The following is a 23,804-nucleotide window of genomic DNA, read 5'->3' as shown; positions in this document are numbered from 1 at the left end:
TATCCTATCATTCCTGGTAGGTTTTTTTGAGCCTTACAGGTAATACTTCTTCTCAGGTCCCCCACTTCATTTGAGAAACTAACAAAATTTAGGCTGTTGTAGATGATTCATATTCAGAGAAGAAGGTAGTGACAGTCAGACCTTTTGTGTTGTACCCTAGTTTACGTGCAAAGATTGGTTTCAGTTCTGTTATTCTGAAGCAGTGGGGAAATGGGGAAATGTCTTAAGGATACTGGAACATCCCAATAAAGTCCTGTGACTTTGCTGGGAAAACCAACAACATGGTATTTTATATGTCTTTTGCAAACTTGAGAGATCAGCGCCAAAAGATATCCTTTGTAGAGATTCCAAGCTCCTGTCATCAAAATCATGTCAAGAGGATCACAGCCCAAAGAGCATCAGGGAGGCAGAGACTGCTGATGCCTAAGGCAGCTCTACATGTTTTCTTTTCTCTAGGTCTGGATCTTGATTGCATTTTGGGTATAGATTGATCAGCAATTATTACTTAACTTGTCAAGATTATTCAGAAGCTGCCCCATGTTGTTTCTCTGTTGACTAACAAAAGTTTTCATGCATAAAACCCTTCCTCAAGAAAAATCAAAATGTATACATTTTGAAACTTGCAAATATTATTCTGTGCTGCATAATTTCAAAAGCAAAATTGCAAAATAATGAATTATGTGTTAACTACATTTGTTTCCAAAGCAAGCATTAACACACATCCTTTAAACATCATTAATTGGCTTTTAGGAGTAAAAAAGAGAGGAAAAGAAAGAGTCATAGTGGTAAAGTAACCATTTTTCTAGTGATAATGTCACTACAGTTATCACCTCTTCTCAGTTCATCTTTATCAGGAAAAGTTTTGTGAGAGTATAGGTCTTAATTGTATAGAGTTCTTTTCCTGCTAAAACTGACAACAAAGGCTTGCAGAGACCTGATATGCTCCTGAATACATCAAAGACAAGGGATTTGTCACTTTCCCTGGCCAGATTTGATATTAAACATACATGCTAGTTAATATGGAGCTGGTTTATGTCACTTAATAAAATATAACATTTACATAGCTTTATTTTTCCAAACTGCTGTAAGCTGCAAATGACTAGCTAAACAGAAATATAACCCTTCCTCTCTAATCTTTAGAGTGCTATGCTTCCCATTTGTTTCCAGTACAGAGATTTCCTGTGAAAATTATTTCTTGGTACCGTGCTGAAGTTAGAGGAGAAAATTTACTGCATCTCTGGGAGACTATTTACTGTGTTGGTTCTGCAGCTTTTATTTTGTCTCAAAAGTTAAGAGTAGCATCACATTTGTTCAATAACTGCTGCTGGATAGAATGAGGGCTAGATCCCTGGAGATTTCTATGACACTTGGCACCACAGACTATAGACCATTGTAAGAAAGTGCTAGAGTAGCTTTTAACCAGCTTCAGAATAATTAAGCAAAAGAGCAAAGGAGAGAGGAAGGGAGAACATAAAAGAAAGAAAGAAAAAAAAGATCCAATCAAAACAAGGGGAGAAATAGAGAGGCAATGATATTTGAAGAGCTGTAGTAGTTAGCAAAACGAATATTTTTTGGTGTTAAGGTAAGACTGCCCCCAGCTTTTCTCTTTTAAAACTCAAATGCTTATTTCTGGGTCAATCTGAGACTGCTGAGTAGCTCCTTTTGGAAGGAGAGTTATTGTTGTACTTCTTACCAGCTGTGAGAACCCATCCCACAGGCTAACTGGTACAAATTCCCCCTGAAGCCTTGCGTACACTCCCTCTTTCTCGAGTCGGAGCCAGTTGCACTACCAGACCAGACTTCACATCCATATGCAATAACAGCAGCCTGCAGTCTCTCTGGCAACCACTTCTTGCCAAAAAAGCAATGATTTATGCAACCACTGTCATAGGTGCAGCATATAAGCTTATCTCCTAATACCAGAGGAGATAATATCCTAAACCTCTCTGGGTTTGCGGGCACTGGAGCTGTGAGATACTTGCTCTGCTATCCCTGCAGGACAATGCTGCTCTGTACTCCCAGCTGGAAACAGAATAAACCAGCCCTTAATTCCTGAGAGTCACCTTTTCTCACTGCTGCAGAGCTTTGGTTGGCACATACTCATAGCTACTGTAAATCCTGCCTCCTCTGGATGTAGGGAAGGCTAGGAAGAAGCCTTTACCACTCGGACATCAAAGGAAAACATGTTAATGGCACAGCTTACATTACCGTCGAAGAAGTGGGAGTTTCAGCAAGTCTTTCTGTCCAGGCTTTCTCTTCTGCGGGCGGGAGGAGTCAGGCCATTCTGAAATAGCTCAGCACAAAGGGTTGTGTTCCCGTGAAGTCCGGGAAAGTGGTAGGATTGCACAAGAGAGTTGTCAAGGTTGCTGCCTGTAATAAGGGACAGGGTGAATCATAGTCTGTCACGGGCAAATACAAGTTTCTTCCCAGCTTTCTGAGAAAGCCTCAGTGTTCTGTGTGAAAAACGCACGGTTTCTGCACCCGAATACAACGGGGCAAAAAAGCATGCCCTGGAGTAGGGATCAGAACTTTGCACTTCCCGCTCCCTACTCAGGGACTACTGTTTGCACAACCACCTTCGCTCCCGCTTCAGCCCTTTCTGCCTCCACTACTTCCCTGTTGTTTTTTAAGGGATGTCCCGTCTTCAAAATCAGAGTGGACAGTGCCCTCTAGCCTAAGGAGGCGGCCAGAGCACCCTGGGGGCACGAAAAACCCTCTGGAACACCCCTTCCCATTGCACCCCAGCCCTTCCACTTCCCAGTCAAGCCTTTAAAGCCTATATGTACACCTATGATGGCATTTATTCTTTCTGCCTTGCAAGTACAGAGAAACAAATTTCCCTGGTGCTTAAATCCAAGAGGATTCAGGGCCATAAATGCCAATTACATGAGGCTTGAACAGAACTGTTGAGTAGGTAGGGCAAGACATGACACATAATAGTGTTTTTAATGTTATAATCTCCAAAGCCAGAAGAGATTCCATCTAAATGTGACTTCACAAAGTATGTATATTTTGCATCTTAACAGGCCAAAACTTTCAGAGTCCTCCTTGGCATCAGTTTTGCCAACTACAGGAATGAGACGAGCAACTGCATGTAAGGCCAGGGGTCTGGAACAAGGCATAGTAGAATTGCTACCTGTTGGTACACAAAAGTTGAAAGACAACAAAAACTCAGCTTACAGAGCTATGCAGAGGAAAGCAAAACTGAGAAAACAAATGAAACAACAGGAATTTCCTTTTGGCTAGAACAAGTGTTCTGTGCTCAGCAGGTTGCTTCCTGTGAGTCTTTTCCTGTGTTCACTAGATGCTTTATTATACTTTTTAGGTTCAGCAAAGAGTGTGTCAGAACCTTGACTTTTAAGTTTGCAATTTTTGTTAGAGTGAAGGAGAGCTAGCAGCCTATCCAAGTAGGAGGAACATCAAATTGCCAAATGCAGCAGTGTCTATATATGTCTAACAGACTGTACTTCACAGCAGCCCCATGCATTAAGCAGAGAACAGGCACAGGCTGAAAAAGCATTCAATACTTAGAGATTGCAACAGCCAGCATGCCAAAACCAAACACCCTTACTGGGGCTTCACTGAACTACCTCTAAAATTGCAATTAAGAGCATAATGAAAGCTTCTGGCATGTATGTTCTCCTCCAAGTCATGTACTCCTCACAGGCAAGTTCATTTCCCTGTTCCAGTGGACATCCAAATGAGTCAGTTATAAAGTTTTGTGGAGGGTGAGCACTGCTGTCATGCTCAGATGCAGGCTCACAAAGAGTAGAGTCCAAATGATCTTTGCAACTAGGGACACAACTCACGTCTCTCAACTATGATGCCTCAGACAATGGACAAAAGGCAAGTTCGTTTTTTTCCTTATGTTCCTACTGTCTGTTCATCCTGGCTATTGCAAGTGTGCTTGAGTCCCTGACTGTGCCTGAAATACTCCAATCTAATGACTAAGGCACAAAGCTGAAATTTAAACCCAGCACCTCCACCAGACCAAGGACAGCCTAGAGCTCAGGACTGTGGTTTGACACACAGCAGGAGTGCTCCTTCAGCTTCTGCCCTTGGATGTTAATTCCAGCCCTATAGCCCTTTAATCTTTGCCCTTAGCTGTTTATTCCTGTTTATCCCTACCTCCTATCAGCCTTCCGGAGGCTTGATGTTTGTACTCAGTGTAGCTCACAGCAGGAAATCTATTCAGTTAAAAAATAACTTGAGGGGAGGATAATAAAAAAAATTGGGAAAAAAAAAAGAAAACTGCAAAAAGAAAAAGAATAAAATAAAAAAGGAAAAAAAAGGGGGGAAAAGGAGAAAAAAAGACTAATTGTTTCCTTAATCTGTGTTACTGTGTGGAAATATGCAAAGTATTAGGTTAACACAATTCAAAATCACAGAATAAGAGACATATGATGGATGCTGAAGTTCATACTAGTGGCAGAAAAAGTACCTGCCAAACCCTAATCTAGTCCAACATATGCATCAACTCATTAACATGCATGAGCCTGTGTCTTATGCACTCACAGCACCTGTCTGAAAAATGTGCTTTGCAGCCTCCTGGGTGAGATGTGTTTCAGAGCAGGGAGGACAGAACAGAGACAAGTGTGAATGTGAATCCATTTTAGCCCAGTGCTGACAGACATGGTTCTGGGACACCTGGTTGGTCTGCATTTCATGTGACCCCAGTGGGGAATCAATGCATGCTCAGTCACACAATTTTCAGCATGTATATACATTTCTGGTGTCTCCACTGCTGTCCTCATCTGTTCTAAAAAGAGTTTTGCAGAAAATTGTTCTGTGCCTGAAGAAGCTCAGCCTTGCTGCACTGATGATACAAATCAGGCCCTGTGCCGGCAGCTCCTTTGGCTTTACCAGGTTATGCGGCGGCAATAAAATTGCCATTACTCTTCAACTACGGAAAGCAAGAGTGCTTGTTACACCAGATGGGAGGATGTAAGGATGTACAGAGATATGTAATTAAGTTGATACTAGGTTAGAATTGTATGTCATTATAGAGTTTTATTATTGTAGACAATAATAAAAATAAGGTTGAGAACAAAAATAGGTCCACCTTGATGGAAACTCCTAGAATAGATATGGAATTTGCTGCAATAGTCACCTCATGCAAGGAATTGCCTACTTTTATGAAAACTACTTTCAGCCTGACTTCCAAACATGCTGGAAATATCTGCTTTACTAAAGTTAGCACTTCTGTTTGTGTTCAAATGCAGACCTTTTATTAGCCTACAAGAGAACTTTGGTTAACAAGGGTAAAACACAAACAAAAACACCAGTATTTCTTAAGTCAGGCCCAGAAAGGACAAAGTTGCTCCTAATAACTGCATATTGCCATTATATCTTCCAAGGCCACACTTTGAGGCATCTTATTTGCATATTGTTTCATACTATAACATCCCAAGCTCTGATGTACTATGTGAAGAAGTACTGATACCCACATCTGAAAAAATTACATGGAAGGACTGACAGAAGGAATGTTGTGAACCATGTGAATACAGAACTTCCTCTTTTCCTGACAAGCATTTGTTGCGTATCTTTACCTCCCCTCTAGCTGAGCTCTCTTTGTCTTGCAACTCTATGATGATGCATGGAAACTTGCTTCCAAGTAGTGACTGGGCTAACAGCTCAATCCAAGGATAGTGCTGGAGAAGTCATGTTTCTTTCCCTGGATACAGCTCAGTGTGGGGAGATGGTGTTGCTGCCTGGGAGTTTTGTGCAAGGAGAATTTTGAAAATTCTAGGGACTCGCTTGGGATTCACTGAAACTGGCAGCTCAGCTTGAGTTACATGAATTCTGGTTGAATGGAGATCAGCTTGGAGTGCATCTAAAGTTCGTAAGAGCTTAGAGTATTTCACATTTATTCAACATTCATCAGACATGTTCAGGCCATGGACTGATGCACAGAAAATCTGAAGCCGTGTAGTACAGAGGGCATTTCTCGATGAGCTCTCTTAGAAATAGATAAAGCATGGCAATATCTAGCTGATAAATTGGTGATCAGAAAAGTGTGACTGACAGAAAAGGCACTGCACTGGAAATAGAGCCAACACAACAGTGACAGAGAGTTGTGAAATAAGGAGCATAGTTGAAAATTGCAAACATGACAGATATTTGAATGTGATATACTGCTGTCAGGGAGCCAGTGAAGTGCCTTGCAAAATTACAGGCATATGAATGTCTGAAATGTTCTTGGTATCTTTTATTTTCAGATTTCTATGCTTCTCTGGCTATTACAAATCTAAACTGCTTCTGACTGTCATAAATCCTCTTTTCCTTATGTACTTAGGCTCTTCCAGTACTGTACACTTCTTCAATTTCATATCTATAAATCACACTTAGTTCTAGGCTTGATTCCACCAACTCTTCCACAATCAGCAAGACTGTAACAATTTGTTGATGTTTCTTCAAAAATGTGTATTTAGCTTTACTCCTTCCCAAGAACTATTCTGTGTCTTATATCACTGTCTCAACAACAGACCTCTCATGCTACTGTATTAGACTCAGCAATATGATGCATCCAATGTGATGAATAAACATGTGTTGTACTTTACGCTGCAGTGTAAGCACCTGCAGGATGGCACAGGTGTATAAATTGAAAAGCAGGCCTGTAGCTTTTAATTGGTTACAGCATGGAGATGATTGCAGCAGGGGAACTTCCTCACCAAGTACCTTCTCAGGCACCAGTTCACTGCAGCCCCTGTAGACATGTTTAACTGAGGCATTAAGACTTAGCTGGATGAAATACAAATGGAAATGCCTGCTTGTGGAAGCATCAGAAGCCACACTAGAGCAAGAGTGGAAAAAATGAGCATTACTAGACACAGTGGGCATGACTGACTGTACTCAAATCAAGGAATGGTAAGGAGTGTGCTGGTTACATCAAGATCACAGGATAAAACCAAAAGTTCAGTTCCCTTAGCACAGGCTACTTGTCACCCCCCAAAAATTGTGCTCTGATAATATAATGATAATGCAGCTCAGATGATATCCTCTCAACAGGAAGCCAGACAGTAGCTATAAAGATGTGAAATAGAGGATATAAGGTGATGGGCAGAAACTTTTCTAAAGGTTCTGTAGAGTAAGGCAAGGAAGGATCTGAGACAAGATCACTGCACAGCTGCTTGACTCAGGAAGATATAAAAGACCTGTTCAAAAGAATTGTTTGTAGTTGCCAGTGAAGATGGACCCAAGGTACTCAGTGAAGACTCAACAGTTGGTACCCCCTATCTTCTATCCTACACACAAATGCTCTTGGCATTTGGCAATGTGTGGCAATGTAATCCATCTCCTCTGTAATGCATGGGAGAAGCTTTACTTTCACTGCCAACAATAAGGGTCCTATTACAGACAGTGAATCCAGTATTTCAACACAATGTATTTCCCAGGCAGATTTTTTTTCCCAGTGGAAGGAATGTGGGTGCATTAAATTTAATTGTCTTTGGCAAGTAGTATTCTTCTACCCATTTCTTTTTAAATTCATGGTACTATCAAAGTTAGTGCAGGTCAGTAGATCAAAGTCCTTCATTGCTTCTCCCTGTAAACCCAAAAATCACAAAGGGCTACATGGTTTTTCTGCAGACAAGAGAGATCAGGGAATTTTTTTAAGTCCTTTAGCAATATGTTGCCAACATGTCCCTGGTTTTACAGGAATGGGTCTTTAATGATGAAGAAAATGTCTGTATTTGAAAATTATTAATTACCAAGAGTTTATTTCTCTGGGGTCAGTGTCCCCATTTCCAAGAAAAGCTCCATGTCAGCTTGATAACAAGAGATGCTTCCACTGAGACTTCATAGGAAAGAACTGTTGCTTTGTAAGTGCACAAAAATACATGCACTATCCCCGGTACTTGACGTTATTCTTGGCTTGAGCAGAGGTTACTCCTGTGTTTATCACAGTCAATCTGAGTTTTGTAATTGGCCTTCCTGAACACATTCAGTTAGACCCAAATTTGCTTTCCTGGTTGTATTATATAATTTTGTTGTAAAGAGGAACAGATAGCCCATAAAAACAAGCATTGGCAGACTTTTGCCAGTACTACTATATATTTGCAATTTCTGACTTTTGTAAATTCTGGTAGAAGTACTACCTTTTAAACTTCTGGTTAAACTGTATGATTTGTAAAATGTGCACACAGCTTCTCTGCAAAGGAAATTCTTTAATATTCTTTATTGCCTGGAGGAAAGTAGGTGCCAAATACAACTGTGAAATTAGAAACAATGCACAAAGGAAAAGTTCCAGAACATCAACACATCCGTTACTTTTCTCTGCCATAAATAACCAACACACCCTTAAACACAAGACTAAATGGCTCCAGGAAACTCTCATTAATGAAAATGTCCTAGCTAGACTTCTCACTTTCGTTTGGAATTACATGTTTCAAGAACTTTTTTCTGAACTAGACAGCAGATCTGTTGTTCTCTAAGTAAAACTAAGCCTTGAGATAGACTAAAATAAACTGAAGCTAACCTACTTTCCACAGAGACTTAAACCTATCCCTCTCAATGTCCAAAATATTAGTGTTGAAAGGCACAGCCCTGCTGCTGTTGACATCAATGACAAGACCCTACACTGACTATATAAAGACATAGCTGTGCATTCCAGCATCTGTCCTTCAGTTCTCTGCAAAACAGAGATAAGACAGGAAACAAACAGCATTCATGTATGTACTCTATGCAGATAAATTTCCTCATAAAATATAGCAGCTCTGATAGTTTATGGAGAAGATGTCATAATGAGACTGTATGCATGCATAGCATATTTACTGCAGATCAGAAGTAGCAGGGTAATTAGGCCACTCATCTATCTAGGGGATGTTTATATTAAAATTAACATATTTCACTGTATAAAAAAAGAGATAACTGATACCAACCATCTGTAGTCTTATCATCTTGAAACTTGTGCTATACAAACTTGTCGTAAATTGTACCAGACCTAGAAATTTCTGTCTCTTAACTTCCAATTGAGTTACTGAAAATTCAGTCATTATTACAATATCAAAACAATAATACAACTTCAGGAACTATCCCTATCTCATTTTTGTCCTGGAAGCCTTTTCTAATTTTACAATCATACTTTTCTGCTTAAAAAAAACCCCTCAAATACACACTGCTCCTGTATGAAATGTCTGTAAATTACAGGGAAGCTATCTGGCTAATTAAACAGAGAAAATAGTAAAAATTACTATTGCTTAGTTTTGTGATCTAGAGAATTTGAAAATCTTCTGCCACTACTGATGGTATCACACACATGCTACAGGGCTTTCTGACAAGTGAGATGCCTGTGAGACTTTACTATTTGCAATAGCATGAGCTGCAGAAAAGGAAGGTGGTACAATTTCATTTAACATTTTCAATGCCTTTTAAAGACAGTTCTTGTGTCATTTTCTTGGATGGAAACCCACATATGTGTGTATCATCCGTGGCACAAAGTGCATGCTACATCATCATGAAATTTAGATGCCAGCTCTAGAAAGGGCACCAGGCTCCAGTTAATGAGATCAAGAAACAAAGACAAAGCAGTCCTCCCTTGAACAGGTGTGTACAATGAAATGTTCACGTTCTCCTCAAACCTAGTGGTGCTATGGGTATTCCCAGTTTCATTGTGATTTGGCTGCTTTTGCATGAAAGAAAGTAGAAGGGCTTCTAGGCTAGAATGGGAACTAAATGGGAAAATGTTTTTAGGTTGCTGACATATCAAACCTCTTTGTGCCTGCAGTGAAGACTTCATCAGAGAACTGGCCATCCAGCAGCCTTTTCAGTGAGGAGAGATTTGCTAGTGTGAAAGGATGACTGATGTGTTGGAAAGGCAACTGCTTAAACCTACTAAATAGAAGATCCCTAATAGGAGTCTTGCCTTAAAGTCTGTCCATCCTTGGAGCTGTGGGTGTTTCAATGTGCATCAATGTTCTGCTTGGGATTCACAGCTCATGGCTTTTCTTCAAATCAATTTTAAAATAATCCCAGAATTGTAGGTGTATAAGGAGACTTAATCCTTCCTCTTGAAAAGGCCAACACATAGTGGCCAACACACCAACACAAGTGTCTCAGGGTTCAAGGCCTGAAGTCAACATGTTCTTGAGCTAGAACAGATCAGAAGGCATGCATCTTGATGCGTGACTGAACCACATGGTTCATGTGCATCTTGCTGGTCTATTGCATGTCCAGTGCTGTTTGCACAACTAAAAATGCTGGAAAGGAGATAGAACAGTGCCAGATTTCTTCTCTGCAGAACAGCTTATCTTCAATTAGACTGTGCAGGCAATGTGCAGGATGGTGGGAGAGTCTGGATCTGGGGACCTGAAACCTACTTAGCCATCGTGGGACATAAGTCTGGTCCAGGAATTCCATGCAAGTATTTGCAGTTTTCTGTCATCTGGGTTGTGAGACAAATAAATAATCTGCAGCAACTTGGAAAATGCAGGCAGAAAAATACAAGGAAAATCCAGCATTCACTTTTTCTTCCCATTCTCCTGTGGTTGACTGGGGCACAACAGAGGAGCCACAGGCTTGCCAACCCTTCTGATTTTACGGGTCTCATGGCATTTTTTTTTTTTTTTTTTTTTGTTAATTGCCCGACTCTCGAGACTGTGGGATTGCGAGGATTTCAAGTTTCATTTACAAGAGAGGCTGACATGCAACAGTTGCGGCTTCAAAGAAATGCTGGAGGTCAAATCTCAGACCTCAAAAACTAGTGGCAAATACTAAGATATAATGAATAAAGAATCGCCTGCATCTGTGGAGCCAGGCCCGCCGCGTCCAACCCTGGAGTCTGGCAGCACTGGAAGTATTCAAGGTACTTTTCTATAAAGGGTATTTGACTGTGACACAGACAGAACCCGAAAGGCTCAGATGAGACCCCGCCTTCACTCTCCCCAGCCCGCTGAGGACCCAGCCGCACCGCCGGCGCTGCGGAGTCCCCGGCAGCTCGGCCCCCCCCGACGGCGCCCGCAGCGCCGGGCAGCTTCGGCACGGCAGCACCAGGGCTGCAGCGGGGCCGAGCCGGGCCGTGCCGGGCTGCGGGAGGCGGCGGTGCCCGGGGCACGGCCGGGGGCGGCGGCGGGCGGTGCGCGGCGCAGGCTCCTCCCGCGGGCAGCCCGCCAGCCCAGCGCCTCCATCCCTCCCTCCCTCTCTTTCCCTCCTTCCCTCCCTCCCTCCCTCCCTCCCTCTGCGGCTGCATCCCTCCTTCCTGTCGGCGCTGCGCACTCTGCCGCCGCAGCTGGGCCGCGCCGCGCACCGCCCGCGCACCCGCGGCATGCGGCCCCTCAGGGAGCGGCCGGGCGGCGCCGGGTGAGTGCGGCACCGCGCGGGTCCGCGCCCGGCCGCTCGCACCTGGGAGGAGGCGGCCGAGGGGCGCGATGATGGATGTTCCCTCCATCCCTCCCTCGCTCCGCCCGCCCCGGGGAGGTGCCGGCCGGGAGGGGCGGGGGGGCTGGCAGCCCCGCCGGGACCCTGCGCGGCGGCAGGGACCTTCGGAGAGCCCCCCGGCCGCCTGGCTGGTGCTGTGCGGCTCGGGGCTCGCCGAAGCTGGGGACAGGTGGCGGCGGCGCCGGGGGCGCGGCGGGGTCGGAGCCGGTGTGGGCGCAGACCGCGGCAGCTCCCTCGGGGCGCGGGGGGAGACCGGCGGCTCCTCTCTGCCGCTGCCCGGAGCCTGCGACTTAAATAGAGGCTGTGTTTTGTCAACAGCTCATTCTGCTGGCCGGCAGGTTGGCCGGCTCGAGGACTAAGCAGCGGGTAAATACTATTTATGCCTCTTCTTGTAATTTTATTTATTTTTCTTTATTTTATTTTATTTTTCTTTATTTTATAATAAGTGGCACCCTTTTGGAAAATGAACCTTAAGAGGAGACTCCAGAGCCCCTTCAGTGTTTGGGGAGCATCCAGGCATGCTGGGCGCCTCGCTGCGCAGTGGCTGTGCAGGGGCTCTGGCACAGCGGCAGCTGTGTCTGTTTTGAGTGATTGAATTTCTAATGTGTCTAGATACCGTGTTTGAAAACGATCTGTGAAAACCTTTGAGGTAGTTCTGTAAAGAACGTTATTCCCTTGTAAAATTCAGCGTCTAAATTTGAATTGACTATGTTGTGCTGGCATGCTCTGTGTTACTTTGGTAGGAATTGGTTATATGCATGCTTTGTTTTACAGTTGTCATTGGTGGTGAATGCCTGGGAAGTCTGCTATGAATGGGAGTGAAAATCACCTAATACTGAGGAGAGTGGAATAGTGAGCTGCTGTGTAGGAATTGTCACTCAGATTCTTTTCGACAGATTTTCACACTTAAAATAGTCAAATATTTATATTCCATTATCAAGGCCATGTTCTGTCAAATTTCCTCCAGGAAGGCATGGGAATTGGGTTGATTTCTGCTGTATTTGAAACTCAGCTTATTGCCTAAGTAAGGCAGTGTGACTTGCCTTTGACATCTCACCTGGAAATCTATTCTGCTTTTTCTCCTTACTGTAGAAGAAATATTTAAATTCTTCCTAAACCCTTAGTTCAACCCCACAGCATGAACCCAGGCTGCTAATAAGACTAAGCAGGTCTAGTAACTGTGAGAAAGGTTGAACTCTGTGTCGTGCCATGTTCCCTCTCAAAACAGCATGTGGTAATGCCAGCTGAGACATAATGTTTTTTTGGTGTAGATCCATCAGCGCCCACGTGCTTTATATATCGAGTTTTGCACATTCTGTAGGGAAGAATGCATGAATGACTTAATCTGCAGAAAGTCTGTGCTTGTCCTTAGCTCATCAACCATTTTATGCTTCACGATTTTGGTGCTAAAGATAAACTTTGATTTCTGTTGATTTCTGTAGATAAAGGTGAGAATAGACCTAGAAGTCTCCTGTATTTGGCCAAAGTTTGAATCTAGATTAAAAAACAGTATCTTTGATGAGGAAAAGTATTTGCATGTGTAAGAGACAGGAGCAAATGCCATGAGTGTATCCACAGAGTGAGTAGCAAGCACCATATCTGCACTTGGTTATTATTTGTCAGCATGAGTTGCTGGCTATTAGCTGGAGATGGGTCTGCGGATTACTTCGGAGAGGTCTTAAAAAGACAGACTAGTCTCAGTAGACTACACTGTGATCTACCCTGGAAAATTTGCAGAAAGTCACAAAATGAAACCTTACAGATCATTAAATTGGAGCTGGTTTGGATTATAACTTTTAGGGAGTCAGTAGATCACCCGATTTTGTTTACTTTCTGTTTACTAAGTCTTTGCATCCTTTCATCTTATCGCAGTTTCACCTATTCAGACTTTTATTAGCATTACTAAGTGATAACAGTTTCCATTGTGCACTCTCCAAACACACTTTAGTCACCTAGAGCAACCACTGGCAAGCATTATCTGTGAATTAGATTGTGTAAAATCCCGTTACAGGTGTGCTGAGGAAAGGGAGAGACTTAACCTTTAGGTGAGGACATTCTCACAGACTTGCCGAAGGCAAATCAGGGATACACTGGAACAGCCATATGGGTGGAGATGCTCCTCTCACAGAGGGGAAGACTTTTTAACAGGTGGCAAAGCTGCTGCTGCTACTCCAGCAGGTATTCATAGCACTTTAATTTCTCTGGCTATAAGGTCACATCTGTTTCATGCAGCTCAGGGTGTTAGAAAATGTTAAAAAAATATCTGAATTTATTGACATCCATAGGTAATGCTAGAACAGTATCTCTAAATGTATTAGAAACAACTGTTTAGAGTATGAATGTTGGGTTGCTTAATCCAGTGAATGTCTGACAGCAAATTTTGTGCTTTATGAAAAGATGTATTTGAACAACTGACATGTTTGTAAATACTGACTCTATCTTGCAAAACGTCATATATCACAAGGCTTATGCAGATGGATTATGTTTTTCTTTTGCCCCGGGATTTAGTTATGATTAGTTCTTGACTGGTAGGCATCAAATTTGTCTAAAAAATAAGAAAAAGTTACTTGCTTCTAGATAAGACTTGAGAAATGTCCTGTTCTATGAAGCTGGTTGATACCTTTTGTTCCATAAACTGTTTAATGTAAAAGATGAAAATAGTCCTTGGTACCAAGACCTGAAGACCATGATCCTGCATTTCCAGTGAGTATGGTCTCACAAGGACATGAGTGTAGCACTGAGTCTTCATTAAGCGGTTACTTAAGTTTCAGAATCGACAGAAGGGCTGGAGGAGTCTTCATCCTGACTCATCTGTCACTCTCAGTAGCCTGAGGTGTTTCTGATGCCCCAGCAAGTGCTGCAGTGACTTGGGTTGCCTCAGAAAAGGGAACATTCCTGCTGCTTTCTTCTCCTATGTCTTTAAACAACAGCAACAGCTTTTTTTTTTGAACCTGATTTTTTGGTTCTACACTCATTTTATCAGCAGATGCAAGCAGGGAGTAGTTTGTGAATCTTGAGTGTTTCAGCATCAGGCAAGTGGTATAGCCCTGTCAAAGATGAGACTGCATCTGTGTGTGCTGATGCCTACAAAATTTATCATAATCTCTCCTTTTATTTCTTTTTCCTCTCCAGTATTTACCTGCAACTAAGTGGGATTTTCAATCATGTCTCTTTTAGATTGACATGCTTAAATGTCTTCAGGGATGATCTTCCAGAATCACAGGGATTTCTTCCAGAGCCATTAGCATGGCAATGATGAGGGCTAATGATGATATAAATTCCTAGATGAACAGACCTATTTTCTTACCTATTGAGGGGCAGCTAGGATATCTATCACAAGAAAACACGGAAATCCCCTGTGTTCTTTGCCTTCCTTCCTTACTTGACTTATAAATGAACAGATTTGAATTAGAATAAATGATCTTTGAAAGTTCTTATCTGTCCCTGAGAAATATATCTGGGGACTGTTTTTCATACTCATCATCATTTCTTTGCTTCTCACTCCTCTCCTTCTTCTGGAAAATTTGCAGTCCCTACATTTACAGGCTGTGGGAGCCTGCTGCTATGTGTCCGTAAGGTCCTTGAACTCTTGCAAGCACCAGAAGCTCAACAGGGCCTTTTGCCACTTTGCTGCTGTCTGCCTTTCCCTGCTGCTGTCTCTTGGAATCATTCCTAGTAGCAGGTTTCACTGTAAGCAGAAAGTGCTTAGGCTAAAAATAGCTCCTAAGCCATTGGTATGAATGTTGGTTAGGGTGTAAGGTTTTGAAGGGCATATGCACTCCCTCCTTTCTGTGCACTGTCTGGAGCTGGCACTGGAGTGTGGTCAACTGTTGCTACAGCTTTTTCTGTTACAGAACCAGCTTTCCCTTATCCTACAGGCAGAGAACTGCTGAGTTGTCAGCTGTTGAGTCCAAATTGTGCCTTTTACCTCAGGGAGCACAAGTTATAAAAGCACATGTCATGGAAACAAGGACAGCACTGTGTCAATTCCCTGCTCCTTCTGCCTCAATTCCTACCGTGCCAAAAATCAGACCCTCAGCACAGCCCACAGGAGAGGATGGACTGCTGAGTTGGCAGGTTGGTTTTAGCAACACCCCCCCCCCCCGCTCTATTGGGCCATGTGTTCTCAGGGAGCAGTCTGCTTTCTCATCCCTATACCCAGCAATTCGGTGGAAGTGTCCTGCAAAACCAAAAGCACAGCCATTCAGCGAGCCCCAGTCTCCTGAAATTTCCTTAAGTAGATAAGATAGTGCTTTCTTTAGGTTGATTTTATATTGCAGCATTCTCTCTCCAGACAACCAATTTTAGTGATACAGTACTATTTGTTAGGAAATTATTGTGGGATTTTATTTTAGTTTTTGGTGGAGATTTTTTTGTGGCTTTTTTGTTTTCTTTTGTTCTGGAGGGGAATATTGATGAGTAATGTTATGGTAGTGTTCTGTGCCAGTATAGCTTACTGCATTTTGAACGGTCAAAAAGTACTTTATTTTGGGCTGTACATATATTCCAAAAATAGAGGTATGCATTTGTTCTTGCTTTGTACCTACAACTGCACTGATAACACCTTTATAATATAGACTGAACCTTGATAGTTTCCTATCAAGGTTGCCTGGTAATTTGTAGTGCATAATCATGAGATTTAAATAAAGCAATGTATTTGAGTGGTTTCTTTAGGTGATAAACACTGTCAGAAAAGTATGCTGGAATGCTTCTTATGCTTGCATAATTTTGTCATTATTGCAAAAGTTGCTTAAAGGTATAATGAAAGTAGTACAAGCAACAGGGGTGGTTGAGGCTGGTTTACACTGTCAATCTGGCTCAGAAATGGTCCATATTTTACTTCTGGGTCTCAGCCATCCACTTAAGCTAGTTTTGCTCCCTGAATAAATCAGTTACTTCCCTCCAAGAAGAAATGCAGGCATAACACGTACATAACTAAGGCAAAGTTAAGCAATTTTTCTGGATGTTATGGGTGTGGCCTATGGCAAGGTTGTCTAGGGTGGTGAGCAGAGCAAGCCAGCTCTCTCCCAGCTGGCATGATGCCCTTGAATGCCCTCCACATTGTGCCCTTGGGCATGACACACATTTCAGCCTAAAGCTTTAAAAATTGCTTTTTCTTAATTTTCAAACATTTTGAACACAGAAGGACAGGAAAAGCTGCTTTGGAGCCAGATGGTGACCCAGGCCACTTACTGCAAAGTTGTCTAGTCCAGACTGAGGGTGGTCTCAATCAATGTGAAGGTGAGCCCCTCTGCAGCATTTAGGCTTTGAGTGAAGACACCTTCACGCTGCAGTCCATCGGGGTGGTCTGAGAATATCTGATATTCATATTTTCTTTTCCATTATTAGCTGCATTTCAAATTACATGCATGTTTGAGTGTTGCACATCCCACATATCTTAGAGAATCCATAGGAAAGAGAAATTTGGACAAGTGAAAGGAGAGTCTTGGCTCTGTGTTGGCATAGGGTAGGTCTGGGTGATTGCCTTTTGGGGTTATTTGGTGGTATTACCTTAGGCTAGCAGCCCTTCTCCTTTCCAAGCAGGATTTAGCACAGTCATCCAGAAGCTCTTGTGCCAAGACAGCAGTGTTGCTCATCATGTGATGTAACTATGTTTGTATGGCAGATCATGGTTTTGTCTTTCTTGAACTGGGTGTTCTAATGGCCTCTCTTTAGTGTAAAATCAGTGAGGACAGAGCTTCAACGTATCTTTCTCAAATAATTGGTTTGAATATTACTGCAAAGCAAAAATGCTTCCTAAATCAAATGAACTTCAGAAGAAAATTATAATGGTCAGTATTATAGGTGGAGCATCTGCAGATTCTGAAGCCCAGAGGCTGAATGTAAGTTATAAGTATTCCAATTATAACTAATTTTCACAAGAATTCATGTTTTGGATCAAGTTCAGCTCTTGCAGCAAGAGACGTGTGACCTCAGGTTTTTACAGCTACTCTGGAGCTAAAACCAAGGAGATAAGCTTCTAAGTTTAATCCTAGCCAGAGAAAAGAGAGGAGGTGAGAGGAGAGGGAGAAAAAAAAATTTTTCTTGTAAACTTGCATTGTCTTCAGTTTTGTGCAACAAGAACAGAAGTACCGTGTTTGTGAGGTGATCTTAAATGTCAAATTCCTTTAGGGCTTCACCTAGTTGTGAGAATAGTAACATCTGTTCCTCAGATTCTACCTGTTCCTCTTCCTTTTCCCCTCCTTCCCCCTGCTCCACACATTTCCAAAAGTCATGGCTGTGGGAAGCCTTTTAGGGCACAGGTCTCAAGGCACATAACTCATATTTCATCAGCTAGAGCAGCATTGTCACACTTTCCAATATAGAACAGCCTTCTCCAAATTAAATGTGATTGGTCTGTGTCTTTTTTCAAGATAATGAGACATTTTTGACCGACTGTTGCCACCTATTTTAAAAGACAGGGTCAGTCTGGACATAAATCCGGCAAGGTGTTATTTGACCCATATTGTAAGTCTTACCTCAAAGTCAGTATTTTCTCTCTTTCATATTGTCTTCCTTCACCATTAAAATCCTTTCTAAAGTGAGATCTGTGTGTGGCTTGTGCTAATCTAGTCTGACAGAGTAATGTGAACTAAAGGCTTTAATATAGTAAGACTTGCATTGAACCCATATTTAGAATTTCTTAGTAATTAATACATCCAATCTTATTTTTATTTCAACCAGTTCACTCCTCCTGTGAAAACCTTTGCCAATATATAATTAGTTTTACTTTTCACAATGTTAGTTTTTCAGTGGAGGTCTACTACATGGCATTTCCTCTCTTGTCTTACATGGTGGGTTAAGTTTAAATCCTTTCTCTGTGTAGGTAGTTGAGAACTGTGACCAAGTAATCTCTCTGAACTAAATAGTTACATTGTGTTAGCCTTTGCAACAACAGTCCCAAACTGTTCAAAGTAATAATTTGATCCCGAGTATAAATCGACTTTGTACTGGATGAAACCATTTCCACTGCTAATGAATGGCTTGTGTGCTTGGATCAACAGCTTTCATAAGGTGGCTTGGTCCATACAGAAAAAGTTGTTAGTAAAGTTTTATTTTCAATATCTTTTATGTATTTATTTGTTTGAGCTGTGATAACTAATACTTTGAAAACTTTGAAAATGTTTTCCAGTTCCTTCCTTGTGTTTCAACTAGTGAGTGGTGCAGCTGGTGTTAACATGCTAAGAATGCATCCTTGAAAATGATAGATTCTTGTCTGCTGTCCTTTTCCCCTGGTGTATGCATACTTGCTAATCAGTGGTTGGGTTGAAATTTGGGCAGTGATTACTGGGACAGAAATGGGAGCAAGCACTCAGCACTACAATAGCTGCTGTAGAATTAGGTCACTAACAGGCTTTCAGAAAAATAGTGTTAATTTTCCTCTTCACACACTCAAAGACAGAACATATAATTTCACATATTTTCTGAGTAATCCTCTAGTGTGGCATCATTCCTAGCAATGGTTTATATGAGTCTTTCAGCTTCAGGTGCTTCACGTGACTGCCCAGTTCAGTATTCAGCTTTCCTTTACTGAAGACTAAGGAAAGCTCCTGTAGCTGGGTTCCTGCCAACAGTGCAAATGTGAGTTTGTGCATAGCTTCATTCATAAGTTAGAATTAGTCATATACTTATGTTTCTGAAATTCCAGAGCAATATGTGTATATATGTGGTTACTGAGGCTCATTATCTTGCATAAATCTGCAGGGAGTTAGTCACGAGCAGCACTCCTTGGCTATCAAATGCCCTCCTGCAAAGGACATAGATGATCTCTAATAGCATTTAGCAGCTTGTTTCATGAAGCCTGAGAACTAACATCAATAAGATCCTGCACATTAAGAATTTAACAAGTATTAGTAAAAATTGCCTTCACTCAGCCTCTTTGTTTCACAAGTCCCCTTGACCATTTGTTTTTGCCATTCGTAGTGATAGTCACTCGGTTTGGTTTGGTTTTAGTTTTAAAATTTTCTTATTTGGACAAAATAAGGTATTTGTCTCTTACATTCCTATTACCTCCATAGGTATCTGATCTTTTTAAGCTCTTCTACTGTGGTTTACAAATATTTTCTTTATGTAATATTCTAAATTAAAATAGCTATATGCATGAGGCATATGTATTGGCATCTAAATATGTTTTGCATTTATAGTCTGTGTGCAGATTCTGTGAATAGCTCTTTAGTATGGGAAGGTGCAGAAATGTGAAAAGCAGAGTGCTCTCTGAAGATGTTTGTGGTGGTGTTATTTGTGTAATACTTTGTGAGTTCTAATGATTTTCTTTGTGATGAGGTTGGCATGAGCTTTTGTAGAATATTTCACACAAGGGATAAAAAAATTATGTGTTGGTGTTTCATACTATAAAATGAAAGGTTCTGCCAAATCTCTGGATTTTGACAGGTGAACTTATAAGGATGGGCTTAGCCTTGTGCATCATGTGCTGTGTTTCTGAATAGACCTGGCTAGATTAATAAAGAGCAGAATTATTCCTAAGGAATAGAATACTGGAATAGAAACTAAAAATAAGCTGAAACAGAATTTCTAATTCATATAACTACACCCAGATTTTAGTTTTCCAGCTTGTCAGGCTCTCCTTGCCCCTGCCTTTTCTTCCCTATGTCTGGCCACCTCAGTCTGCAGCCACCAGAGAGACCATTGAGAATTGTTGCACATCTCTTGCTCCCACAGTTGGACTTGCTCAGCACTTTGGAAACAATAGCTGCTTCGCTGCTGACTTGTGAAACAAAAAAGTTAAACATATCAGCAACAATGCATGAAAAATGTGATGAACAACCTTCCACAGGAAGAGGTTTTTGCATTCTACTGTGTATTGGTGTCAGAAGCTAATAAGTAAGAAATCCTTTTTCTTTTGTGCTTTATCTGCCAACTTAATGCTGAGAGAAGTAAACTGTGAGATTTACTAATAATAGCAGGAAGGAAGAACCCTGTTAAGCATAGATAGAAAAGTTGGAATGACTTGTGTGTGTGAAATCCAGGGTTGTTTTTTCCTCTCCTCAGCCCTTTTTTATAGTCCCCTTTCAGAAGAGAAAAACAAAGGAGTACTTCAGGAGGTAAATCTCACTTTCAAGGGAGAATTGAGGGAGAAGAGACAGATGCAAGTTACAGATGCTATAATGATGGTCATGTGAAAGTGATGTGAAGATGTGAGACTTGAAAATTTCTCTTTAGTTTTCTTATCCTAAGAATGAATCATGTCAGAAGAGACTTGTGGAACTGACTCACTCTATGTCCTATTAGTAGCAGTCTCAATCTTGTATGAGCTGTTTTCAATTTTAAATGAGGTGCAGCATCATTACCCTTGCAGATGCTGCTGTCTCAGCACTTGCTGGTCAGTTATTTACAGAGAATCGATTCTCTGCTTTTCTTAACTGCTAAAAGAAATTGCAGAAAAGCATTGTTTTATTTTACAGCAGTAAAAATCATGGATCCTAGCCATTGTGTGTATTATTTTAAAATGTTCATATCTTCATTGCTTTGTTTCTTTTTCTGAGTGCTATTTTAATGGTGTAGTTTGCTTTACTGTTTTATCCCTGTTGAAACCGGGACAGCATCCCTGCAAAGTACCTTTATAGCAGTATTTTCTACTCTGAGACCCTCCATAAAGCACCTAAAGGGCTGCTAGGTTTTTTACATCACAAAAAAATAAAGAACCTTTCTGAGCTAGAAAAACCCATCCAACAGACAAAATATAAACATCTAATTTAGATTATTCTAAAAAACTTTGGCATTTTTAGCATCTTGTTTTTGTGGACTGAGATATTTCAGTCTATGTTTGAATTCTATTTACAGTCATTCAGCAAAAATTGAAAACAAAATTTGAACTTTTGTTCATGTTTTCTTTTTAGACCATGTACTGCCTAAACTGAATGATCAGTTTAAATTATTGGAAACTGAAAGCTGAGTGTTAATTTACTTGGAAAACAGCTACATCTCGTTCCTCTCGCACTGCAGTATGTGATTAAGGAAGTGCTGCATTGTGGAGGGGATAACATGAAGGAGCACACTAAAACTGAGGTGAGGCTGTAAGTTTCTTGGTAGCATCAAAGTCTATGAGATGGGTAGAAAGGATAACATGAAAGAGTCAGTTTGTATTGAGGCACTGGGTTGCTGTGCTGCTGCAAGATCTGCAAGTGGACTGTAAGCCCTTTGTAGGGACCCTTGTGAGTGGAGCAGAGCAGAAAAGGAGGAGTAGTGTTGCCCTCAGAAAGCTAGATTAGTGTGGCTGCATGTGTTTTGAGTCCCTGGCTCCAGTGGAAGCTCTGAGCAGCAAGAGAATGAGGGAGTACTGTTACCATAAACAGGCATGAGAGTGAGTCCATGTACGTGCATGAACTGTGTGGTTAATACAAATTTCTTATAGCCTGTGTCTATGAGAGTTAATTAGGAAAGAGACCATCTCCAGTATATTAACTGTAGAAGTTAGTATTTGCTGAGTACTTAATTCCCACACTTTGCGACCTTAAAAGGAGGGATATGCATTTATGTATGTCTAAGTGAAAAAGTGTAGGGAGAACAAAGTACAATTAAAACAGCATGTGAAGGAAGTAAATGAAGGGAATACAACTGCTGTGTAATTACACATGGACTGACTTGTTCTGATAATATCCTACTAAATTGTAAACCATGCTCCTTTGTCAAGATTGAAAGGGGAATGGCAGCATTGAGGGCCCACTTGTGTGCAGAGCAGAGAGGAAAGTCCCCATCCCAGTGGAAGGATGGTCATACATGATAACATGCTGCAGTGTGTCTTCATGTGATCTGTCAGATACTTACTAAGAGAGGAACTACAGCAGGTCTTGAAAGCCTTTAGTCTCAATAAAGATTAGTACAACAGGAATTTGTCAGAAAATATAGATCTGTAGTTTCAGGAATTGCCCATTTCCTTGATTAGTTAAAAAAAATCAATTTATTTCTCGTAAGTGACTCTCATTCCTTACATTCACTGTAAAAGGATATTGCATAACTGTTGCTCTTTATTCTCAATATATTATTTAATGTGAAAGCTATATTTCAGCATTTGATCTATTCAAGTGCTCTTTGTACACGTGAAGACAGACTTTCTTTGGATTTGGTTCCTTGTACCTTAAAAATAATTTGAATACCACAGGTTTTATTATAAACAATGAAGGATTCCAACCCTTGGGTCATTGCCGGTTTTTTAAAAAAACACACTTGGAATTGCTTCAGTAATTATCAGTGTTCTCTTATAAAACTAATTAGGCTTTTCCTGTGATGGAAAGAAGATTAAAGGTCATATAGTTCAAAATAAGTTTTTGGACATTTCCAGATAAAGGAAAATAAACTCTTTAATAAGGTCAACTTGGTAAATGTTTGTGAGTTCACAAGGGCGTATGAGCTGAAGAGAACCAGCAGGGACAGTATTATGCAGATAACATGACTCTTTAAGGAAAAGCAATTTTATTCTGCAGTCTTTGTAAAGACTGAGTGATGTGGTCTGTCCCTTGAACCTGACATTGAGTAAAGTGCAGCTGACAATGTGGGCAATTGACATTTTCCTCTGAAGACGTGCTGTTTTGAGGACTACAGAGTGGCTAACAGTATCCTCCAAAACTGAAATGTGCCTTGAAATAATTAGATTATGTTTTCTTCTAGTTATACTTCAGTAAAATGCAATAAACACTGGAGAAGTGGAATCCTCTCTGTGTGTTTTCATTGGATTCTTGGTTTATGTACTGAAAAAAAAAAAAAAAGGTGAGATGCATTTTTTTTCTATGCTTTGCACCTGTCTTATGCATTGAAAAGGCATAGTGGATAGCCACTGGAGTTATGATAAGAGGTATTTTTTCAGTAATCAGACTTGTGTGCATTTGCTCACTGTACTTATTCCATGCTGTGTTGCAAAGCAGAAGAATTCAAGGAAGTGTCGATCATGAGGTCACCAATTCAAGCATATCAGGAAATGTGTGTAGCTGAATCAGATTTATTAAAGTACATCCTTCATCTCCATACAATATTAATTTGCCAGTTATAGTAAGTATCAAGAAAATTTTTGAATGGGTTAAAACACAAGTGTGTGACTCTGAACTGTTTCCTTCTCCTGCACAGCACAATAACCTAGAAGATCAAAAATTCTCATTGGCCAGTGGCGTCCCTTAACCTTCACCCCTTTGCTTTGTTCTTTGTTCAGATGATTAGGTGTTTTCCATCTGCACCTTTATGGCAGAAGAATCTGTGCTTGTTAATTTGAGCTGACTTCCTAAGGAAGCTGGGCTTATCTGGTAATGTGTTGTCAGTCCCCTCTCCCTTGTAGAAACCTTTGAATGTCAAAGGTTACTTCAATCAGGTTCATTTAAATCAGGATGAGGAGGTGAGATCTCCGCATACTGAGTCCTTACAGACTTGGTGAAACACAGAATCTGGATGGAGAAACCCTTCTGAGGAAATTGCTGCAGAGTGAA

The 23,804-nt window shown here is 41.1% G+C and overlaps 1 protein-coding gene and 1 long non-coding RNA gene across 8 annotated transcripts in view; one reads left to right on the top strand and one right to left on the bottom strand.

The window, feature by feature from the left end:
* Positions 1 to 11,076, bottom strand: part of LOC146763814 (uncharacterized) — a 71,299-nt gene extending 60,223 nt beyond the window's left edge. For 2 of the 3 annotated variants that reach the window (XR_014951730.1, XR_014951731.1), the window contains exon 1: positions 2,204 to 11,075. This is a non-coding gene — a long non-coding RNA (uncharacterized LOC146763814). Of the gene's footprint in view, positions 1 to 2,203 lie in introns of all 3 variants that reach the window. The other variant, XR_014951732.1, reaches the window with a different exon arrangement.
* The window catches only part of LOC110482369 (LIF receptor subunit alpha), an 87,013-nt gene that overhangs the window by 21,795 nt on the left and 41,414 nt on the right, over positions 1 to 23,804 (top strand). Inside the window, exons 1-3 of one of the 5 annotated variants that reach the window (XM_085568134.1) lie at positions 11,498 to 11,739; positions 21,231 to 21,399; positions 22,999 to 23,097. The exons of 1 other annotated variant lie outside the window; for it this stretch is intronic. The gene's annotated coding sequence lies outside the window, so the exon portion shown is untranslated. Of the gene's footprint in view, positions 1 to 11,139; positions 11,296 to 11,497; positions 11,740 to 20,052; positions 20,215 to 21,230; positions 21,400 to 22,998; positions 23,098 to 23,804 lie in introns of those variants that run through there. 3 more of the 5 variants (XM_085568135.1, XM_021551576.4, XM_021551569.4) reach the window with 3 other exon arrangements.

The sequence above is a fragment of the Lonchura striata genome, chromosome Z (assembly GCF_050655825.1).
Source record: "Lonchura striata isolate lonStrDom1 chromosome Z, ASM5065582v1, whole genome shotgun sequence".
NCBI classification, from domain to species: Eukaryota; Metazoa; Chordata; class Aves; order Passeriformes; family Estrildidae; genus Lonchura; species Lonchura striata.
Note: the sequence above shows the minus strand (reverse complement) of the source record. Positions and strands in the feature narration are given on the sequence as shown.